The sequence below is a fragment of the Oryctolagus cuniculus genome, chromosome 1 (assembly GCF_964237555.1).
Source record: "Oryctolagus cuniculus chromosome 1, mOryCun1.1, whole genome shotgun sequence".
NCBI lineage: Eukaryota > Metazoa > Chordata > Mammalia > Lagomorpha > Leporidae > Oryctolagus > Oryctolagus cuniculus.
In genome coordinates this window covers 97925629-97934592 of record NC_091432.1, presented here as the reverse complement: position 1 = coordinate 97934592, position 8964 = coordinate 97925629, and the positions used below count along the sequence as shown (strand labels likewise).

At 37.8% G+C, this 8964-nt stretch overlaps 1 long non-coding RNA gene across 2 annotated transcripts in view; it reads right to left on the bottom strand.

Annotated features, from left to right (window-relative positions):
- Positions 1-4818: 4818 nt before the first annotated feature.
- LOC138850538 (uncharacterized) overlaps positions 4819-8964 on the bottom strand; it is a 118506-nt gene continuing 114360 nt past the window's right edge. For both annotated transcript variants that reach the window (XR_011390402.1, XR_011390404.1), the window contains one exon: positions 4819-7377. This is a non-coding gene — a long non-coding RNA (uncharacterized lncRNA). The remainder of the gene's footprint in view (positions 7378-8964) is intronic.

Below are 8964 nucleotides of genomic sequence, written 5' to 3'. Positions count from 1 at the left end.
TCAACCAGAGCAACAAATTTTTATCTGTTTCATTATTGGACTACCATGTAAGATTGTATTTGAAGTTATACTGCCTGAAATAAATGTTTGAAAATAACTTGCTCAGATTTGTGGCTCCAGAAAACACTTCCAGGAAAGATATATAAGCCAATAAACCATCCAAGTTTATTGTTGCTTGTTCTGGAGTGTAGCTTTTAGATGGGCTGGAGAGACCAGCAAGGAGAAAACATTGTCAGACAATGCTCCTGGGAAGTAGGTAGGAACAGTCACTTGATGTGCGGTTTGGGGGAAGAAATATACTGGACCTCAGAGTTATTCCCTTTAGATGTGGAACTCTGATTCAGCAATATGGAAGAGTAATAGCATTAGATTCTTCAATGTACACTTAAAGAACAAGCAAAGGGCACACAAAGACAGAGCAAACAGCCACTGCACCTATATGAGAAAACAGAAATGGAAGGGCAGCATAGGGGAAAAGGGTGGTCTTCGAAATCCTAAATCCAAAGATCCTGGGAAATACTTCTATTCATTGCAAAAATATTTGATGTAGTCAACAGTCTAACAAGTCAATTTATATGTGGAAGGTAGAGCAGAAATAATTAACAGAGTACATTTGAAACTTAAGTTAGAGATTTGGAAATGTCCTGAGATAACCCCAATATCATGTAATTTCTTTTTAGAAAAAGTGATATATTAAAAATGCAATAACATGATTTAATTTTATGTTCTTATAAGTTTGAATTTTAATTTTTTTAATTTTAAGGTATACAAATTCCATGCATTTCATACATATATAGAGATTTAGGAACATAATGATTCTTCCCACCCTACATACCCTACCACCCAAGCTCCCAGCCTTCTTCCTCCTCCCTCTCCTATTCCCCTTCTTTTTACAAATATCTCTTTTTAGGTTACTGTATACTCATCAGATTAACCCTAAACTAAGTGAAGAGTTCAACAAATAGTATGAAGAAAAAACAATACTGTTCCTCAATAGTAGAGACAAGGGCTATAAACAAGCATAGAATACCACAATGTCAATTTCCCTCCAAATACATCACATTTAGGTACTCAGTTAGTTACATAGATCAGGGAAAACATGATATCAGTCATTTGGGGACTGGCTTATTTCACTGGTATAATGTTTTCCAGTTGCTTTTCTTAGCTGTTCAGTAGTATTTCATCATATATATATATATAAAATCATAATTGCTTTATCCAATCATCAGCTGATGGACACCTGAGTTGCTTCCATAACTTAGCTATTGTGAACTGAGCTGCAGAAAAAAAAAAAAGAAAGAAACAACAAAGCTAATCAACAGTATGGACCTAGCTAATATCTACAAACTCTCTAATCCCACGGTTGAAGAATAAACATTGTTTTCATCAGTGCATGGAAATACTTCAAGTATAGACCATATGCTAGGTCATAAACCAAGTCTCAGCAAATTAAAGAAAAAAAATCATACCATGTATCTTTTCTGACCACAGTGGAATGAAGCTGGAAATTAACAACTCAAGGATCTTCAGAACATAAGCAAACACATGGAGACTAAACATGCTCCTGAATGAAAAGAGGGTCATGGAAGAAATCAAAAAATTTATGGAAATGAATGAAGGCAATAATACAACATATCAAAACTATGGGATACAGCATAAGAGTGTTAAGAGGCGATTTTACAGCAACTGGTGGCTACCTCAAGAAATTAGAATGGCACCAAATAAATGAGTTACCAATACATATCAAGGACCTAGATAAATAACAAACTAAACCCATAATTAGCAGAAGGAAATTAAAATTAGAGAAAAAATTTAACAAAATTTAAAGAAAAAACACAAAAGATCAGTGAAATAAAGAGCTAGTTTTTTTTTCTGCATTAGCAGGAAATTTTCTACTCTAATGTGGGATGCAGGAGGTATCTTAACCACTAGTCCAAATGCCTACCCTGATAGTAACATTTTAGATTCATATTTTAAAAATTTCTCATGTGAGGAAATTCAAGATGGCTGAATAGGGAAAAGCCACACTAGCTTCAGTCATAGAGAGATATACCAGGAAAACGAACGAAGGATTCACATTACCAGGGGACTGATTAAGGTAAATTTTCAGTGGATAATGGAAAGAACAGAAGAGACTCCATGGAGCAGTGAGGAGGGATAACAGACACTGCTAGTGACACCTGAATATTCACATCTGGTACCTAACTGAGAAGCACCATAAACCCAGGCACAGTGCGAGGAGGCTTCCACAGCCTACGTACTACTGGCAGCTTTGACTGAAGGAGAATGCCACAGTCCTCACTGATTTTGAGGTTGCACTGAGGAATTGGCTAGGGGGCTGGGCAACTATTTTAGTCCATGAAGGCAGATCAAGTTTTTTCTCTCCCTCTCCTCCAATCACAGCACCAGTCTCAATTTTATAACGTGGAGCTGCAGCCATCTGTTTCCCGACCTGGAGAATGCTGGACTGCTGGCATCAGCCAGCACACAGCCTCGGAACCATAGCGCAAGTCATAGGCACTCCACTAACCCAGAAAGGCACATTTCCAAAAACAAAGCCTTCAAAATTTTATATATATAAAAAATATTTTTATATATTTTATATAAAATTTATATATTTTTTATTTTTATATAAATATATACATATATATTCAGGCCTGGCATTCTGGCATATTAGGTCATAAGCTTCTGCACAATGAAGGGAATGATCAATAAAGTCAAGAGGCAACTAACAGAATGGGAGAAAATGTTTGTGAACTATGCATCTAATATAGGATTAGCATCCAGAATATAAGGAACTTAAGAAACCCAACAATAACAAAACAAACTAGTTAAAATGAGCTAAAGATAGGAACAGGCATTTTTCAAAGGAGGAAATACAAATGACAAGAAGACACAAAAAATGCCAAGGATCACTAGCCATCAGGGAAATGAAAATAAAAAAATGAGGTGGGGCCGGCACAGTGGCATACTGGGTAAAGCTGCCACCTGCAATGCCGGCATCCTGCATGGGCACCGGCTCTAGTCCCGGCTGCTCTAGTTCCAATCCAGCTCTCTGCTATGCCCTGTAAATGCAGTAGAAGATGGCCCAAGTGCTAGGGCCCCTGCACCCACGTGGGAGACCTGGAAGAAGCTCCTGGCTCTGGATCGGCACAGCTCTGGCCATTGCAGCCATTTGGGGAGTGAACCAGCTGATGGAAGACCTCCCTCCCTCCCTCCCTCCCTCCCTCTCTCCCTCCCTCTCTCTCTGCCTCTCATTTTCTCTCTGTGTAACTCTGACTTCCTAATAAATAAAATAAATCTTTAAAAAAATGAGGTATAACTTCATCCCAGTTAGAATGGCTATCATCCAAAAGTTGAAAAATAATAAACGTTGGTGAGAATGTAGAGGAAAAAGTTACCCTAATACACTGTTGGTGAGAATGTGCATTGGTATAGCAATTATGGAAGAGAATATGGAGATTCCTCGGAAAAATAAAAATAGAGCTGTCATATGACCCAGCTATCCCAGTCTTGGGAGTATATCCAAATGAAATGAAAGCAATATATGAAAGAATTTACTTACACTGACATGTTTATAGCAAATTAATTCAAAATTGCTAAGATTTAAAACCAACCTAGATTTCCATCAGCTGATTATTGGATGACTGGATGAATAAAATATGGTAAATATACATAATGGCATATTATTCAGCTATAAAAAGAATACATTCCTGACATTTGCAGCAAAATGGTCTCCACCAGAGATCATTAAGCTAAGTGAAATAAGACCCAAAAAGAAAAATATTATGCTTTCTTTTATGTAGTAATGAATATTTATAGATATACCACTATAATTTTGATGATTTATGATTATTTTAAAATTGGCTGTGTGAGTGAAATACACACCTTTTCATTTGATTACTGTTTATAGTTCTTGCCTATATTCCTGCTGAACTATGAATATTTTACTTTTTACTTGTTGAATTCTTTATTTAGTGGAGCATTAAGCCTTTGACTTTAATGTAAATTAATAATTCTATTTCAAAAATTAAAAACAAAGAAAGAAGTAAAGGGGGAAGAAAGGATAGAGGAAAGATGGGAAGAAACGGAGAACAAAAGGAAAATTATTATATTCTTAGAATTAAATCTAGGGCCGGCGCTGTGGCTCACTAGGCTGATCCTCCACCTTGCGGCGCTGGCACACCGGGTTCTAGTCCCGGTCAGGGCGCCGGATTCTGTCCCAGTTGCCCCTCTTCCAGGCCAACTCTCTGCTGTGGCCAGGGTATGCAGTGGCGAATGGCCCAGATACATGGGCCCTGCACCCCATGGGAGACCAGGATAAGTACCTGGCTCCTGCCATTGAATCAGCGCGGTGCGCCAGCCGCAGTGCGCCAGCCGCGGCGGCAATTGGAGGGTGAACCAATGGCAAAGGAAGACCTTTCTCTCTGTCTCTCTCTCTCACTGCCCACTCTGCCTGTCAAAAAATAAAAAAATAAATAAAAAAAGAACTAAATCTAAGAACTACATTGAATCTGTTATCTTTGTTTTAATATCATATTAACATGAGAATTTTGTTGTGATAATTATTCATTTACTGTGACCCTTAGAATCTAATGTATTAAAAATTTCTTGTATATATTATTGTATACTATATTAGCACATAAATACATGTGTATAATTTATGTATAACTAATCAGATATATAAAAGAGATTCTAATTTTTTTTAACTTTTATTTAATGAATATAAATTTCAAAAGTATAGCTTATGGATTACAGTGGCTTCCCCCCCCCATAACTTCCCTCCCACCCGCAACCCTCCCCTTTCCTGCTCCCTCTCACCTTCCATTCACATCAAGATTCATTTTCAATTCCCTTTATATACAGAAGAACAGTTTAGTATATATTAAGTAAAGATTAACAGTTTGCACCCACACAGAAACACAAAGTGAAAAATATTGTTTGAGTACTAGTTATAGCATTAAATCACAAGGTACAGCACATTAAGGACAGAGATCCTACACAAGGAGTAAGTGCATAGTGATTCCTGTTGTTGACTTAACAAATTAACACTCTTGTTAATGGCATCAGTAATCATCCTAGGCTCTTGTCATGAGTTGCCAAGGCTATAGAAGCCTTTTGAGTTCACTGACTCTGAACTTATTTACACAAGGTCATAGTCAAAGTAGAAGTTCTCTCCTCCCTTCAGAGAAAGGTACCTCCTTCTTTGATGACCTGTTCTTTCCACTGGGATCTCACTCACGGAGATCTTTCATTTAGGTCCTTATTTTTTTTGTTTTTTTTTTTTTGACAGAATGTCTTGGCTTTCCATGCCTGAAATACTCTCACGGGCTTTTCAGCCAGATCCGCATGCCTTAAGGGCTGATTCTGAGGCCAGAGTGCTGTTTAGGACATCTGCCATTCTATGGGTCTGCTGTGTATCCTGCTTCCCATGTTGGATTGTTCTCTCCCTTTTTTATTCTATCAGCTAGTATTTGCAGACACTAGTCTTGTTTATGTGATCCCTCTGACTCTTAGACCTATCATTATGCTCAATTGTGAACAGAAATTGATCACTTGGACTAGTGAGATGGCATTGATACTTGCCACCTTGATAGGATTGAATTGGAATCCCCTGGTATGTTTCTAACTCTACTGTTTGGGGCAAGTCAGCTTGAGCATGTCCCAAATTGTACATCTCTCCCCTCTCTTGTTCCCACTCTTATATTTAACAGGGATCATTTTTTTTCAGTTAAGTATCAACACTTAAGAATAACTCTGCATTAATTACAGAATTCAACCAATAGTATTAAGTAGATTCTAAAATTAAATAGATTCTAAAATTTGTTTTGCCTAAGGCAGATACACTCACATATTTTGGATAGCACTGATGAAATTGCCTTTAATTTTATTAGCATAAAATTCAGGATTAAATCTGTGTACTTAGAATTTATTCTCACTTTGAATTGTTTCCCCTTAGGAAAACAAAATTTGGACTAATGTGTTGGCTGGTGCCGTGGCTCAATAGGCTAAACCTCCGCCTGCGGCACGGGCACACCAGGCTCTAGTCCTGGTCAGGGTGCTGGATTCTGTCCCGGTTGCTCCTCTCCCAGGCCAGCTCTCTGCTGTGGCCTGGGAGTGCAGTGGGGAATGGCCCAAGTGCAGTAGACCCTGTTGACCTAGTCATGCCGGAAAATCAAGAGGACAGGAGAGCACTGGCAGGAAAACAATTTGGAAAGGAGAGGCAGAATCTTTTTCCAAGGGTGGTGTAATCAAAATTTCAGGGTTGTAGCAACAGGAAAATGGTATCATTCAAGAAGAAAACAAAAGGCTGGTGCCGCGGTTCACTAGGCTAATCCTCTGCCTTGTGGCACCGGCACACAGGGTTCTAGTCCCGGTCAGGGCTCCAGATTCTGTCCCGGTTGCTCCTCTTCCAGGCCAGCTCTCTGCTGTGACCCGGGAGTGCAGTGGAGGATGGCCCAAGTGCTTGGGCCCTGCACCCCATGGGAGACCAGGAGAAGTACCTGGCTCCTGCCATCAGATCAGTGAGGTGCGCTGGCCGCGGCAGCCACTGGAGGGTGAACCAACAGCAAAGGAAGACCTTTCTCTCTGTCTCTCTCTCTCACTGTCCACTCTGCCTGCCAAAAAAAAAATAAAAAAGAAGAAGAAGAAGAAGAAAACAAAAACAAAACAAAAAAACTATTTGAAAGTGCTTGGAAAGCAAGTCAGGAAAACTAAGGAATTGAAGTTAAAGTTTCCAATAGAAAAGGCAGCTGAACTCACCAAGTGGTGGCTAATGATACCTCAACCAAAAAAAAGAAATCCTGAGGCAACAGCTACTTTATATGTAATTCACAGCTGGTCTGGTTTTTCTTTAAAACGGATATGCAGAATTTTATACATTATTTTTCATTACCCAACCCATCCTTCTTCTCCTCCATAGCCCTCAGAACTACATTTTCCAGACTTCAAAGTTAGCTAGTTTCCTATTGGGTTCTGTCAATAGAGACACTATAGAAGTATTAGGAGGAGGAGGTAGAGAGAAGGGACTTTTTTCTTGGTTTTTCCCATTTCTGTCAGCTTGATTCCAGCTTTCAGTTTCCCTTGGCACTCCCAGATCTCAGCCTCAAATGCCTAGCAACAACTAGATATGACCCTCCCTTAGACAGCTGAGCACCTAGATTCTGATACATTCAAATACATTTTCACCTCCCTTACTAAGGGTAGAAGTTGCTTCTTGTAGTTATTATCTCTGTATTACCTTGGTGCTCTCCTCTGCTCTTCTAGTCTTTCAGTGTTTGTAACCAATTCCCTGTATCAAATCCCCAGTGTTTAAAATGCACATTTTTATATTCCTGATTGAATCATGCCAAATACAGAAGACTCCTGGTGATCTGCCTATTGTATTCAAAAGAAGAAGACAAAATGGAACACATAAATTGTGCTTTTGTTTATACCAGCTTTGGTCAAGCAACAAGCATTTACTAGCATATCTGTCTGTCCTGTTTCTGGTTTAAAGTCAATGATTTATTCAATTTATATATACAAATAAAATACAATTAAAACACATTAAGAACTATAAAATATAAATATGAAGTATCATGATTTTTTTAGATATCTTTATGTAAACTATGTACTGATAACTCAAAAGCAGAGATAACAGTTAAAATTATCATCTAAGATCCAGCCATGCCTCTAAAATTATCCTGTCCATATCACAGTGCCCTAAGCTCCCTTTCCTATATACATCTCACTCCAACCCACAACCTCCTTGGATCCATATACTCCAAGGGATGGATAATTGACAACTGTCCTCAGTTTCTGTTCCAAGACCTAATGTAAGACATCCACCAATACTCTGAATTGACTTGGCACATTCTTTTATGTGTTTTCATGTCCGAATCCTAGAAATTGCAATGGAGTCACAGGATAAACTGATCAGATTACTTGCTCAGGTTCCATGGTATGCTCAGTTCAAATATATTCTGTAATTTTGAGCTCATAGAAAGTAATGCAACTCTGCATGGTGTCCAGATTTAGTATCAAGTGATAGAAGGTAACCATTTCCTATATAAAACTTGAGTCTAAGTCAAAGAAGTCTCATTCACACAGTTGAATTGAATTCTACCACCACCACCCCACTTCTTTAGTAGTCATCCATGCAGATTCCTAGAGTTCTCTTTAATTCTTGGCGGCCCTAAGCCCTCCAATACTACCTATAAAAGTAAAGTTCACCATATTATGCCTCTTTTCTCAAGCTTTACTTTAAATCTTTAAATAATTAAATGCTTTAAACTTTAAAAGCTATTATGAGCATTTAAATGAGAACACAGCATTTGAAAAAAGGCTGTTATGCTTTGAAATTTTAATTAAAATAATTGTATTGATAACATGAATTCTTATTCTAACAGTTGAGATGAACACAATTCTTAGTTCTACATTAAAGATTTATGTTAGAATAAATTCTGCTTATGCTTTCTGATAATTTACTCAAGACATTTTTGAAGCAATGTCAAAAATCTGTATTATAGCTATAAATTTCCAATAATGTTACATGATTATGAGAAGATTAAAACATTCAATCAATAGTCACCCAAAGTGTGTGTGTGTGTGTGTGTGTGTGTGGAAAGAAAAAAAGAATCTAGCTAAACAAAAAATAAAGGTCTTCCCAATTCTTAGGAAGCTAGTGAAAATGAGGTTAACTATCAGAAATGACTTTGAGAAAACCGAGGTAGAATTTTAAGAGCTCAATGTGACTTAACAATCATAGAAATTTAAAGGGTAGAAGTTTATATACACATAAAAATCCTTTTGCCTAAGCCCAAACTCCGGCTTTCTTGATTATTTGCTAAAATAAGTTTCATATTTCCTATATTTTCCCCTCAACCTTTATTCCAATCTATTCTTCATACAGTGACCTCATTCAAAACCCAAATAAATGATTTCATGCTTTACATTTTCTTTGCTTCTGTATTAATGCAAAGA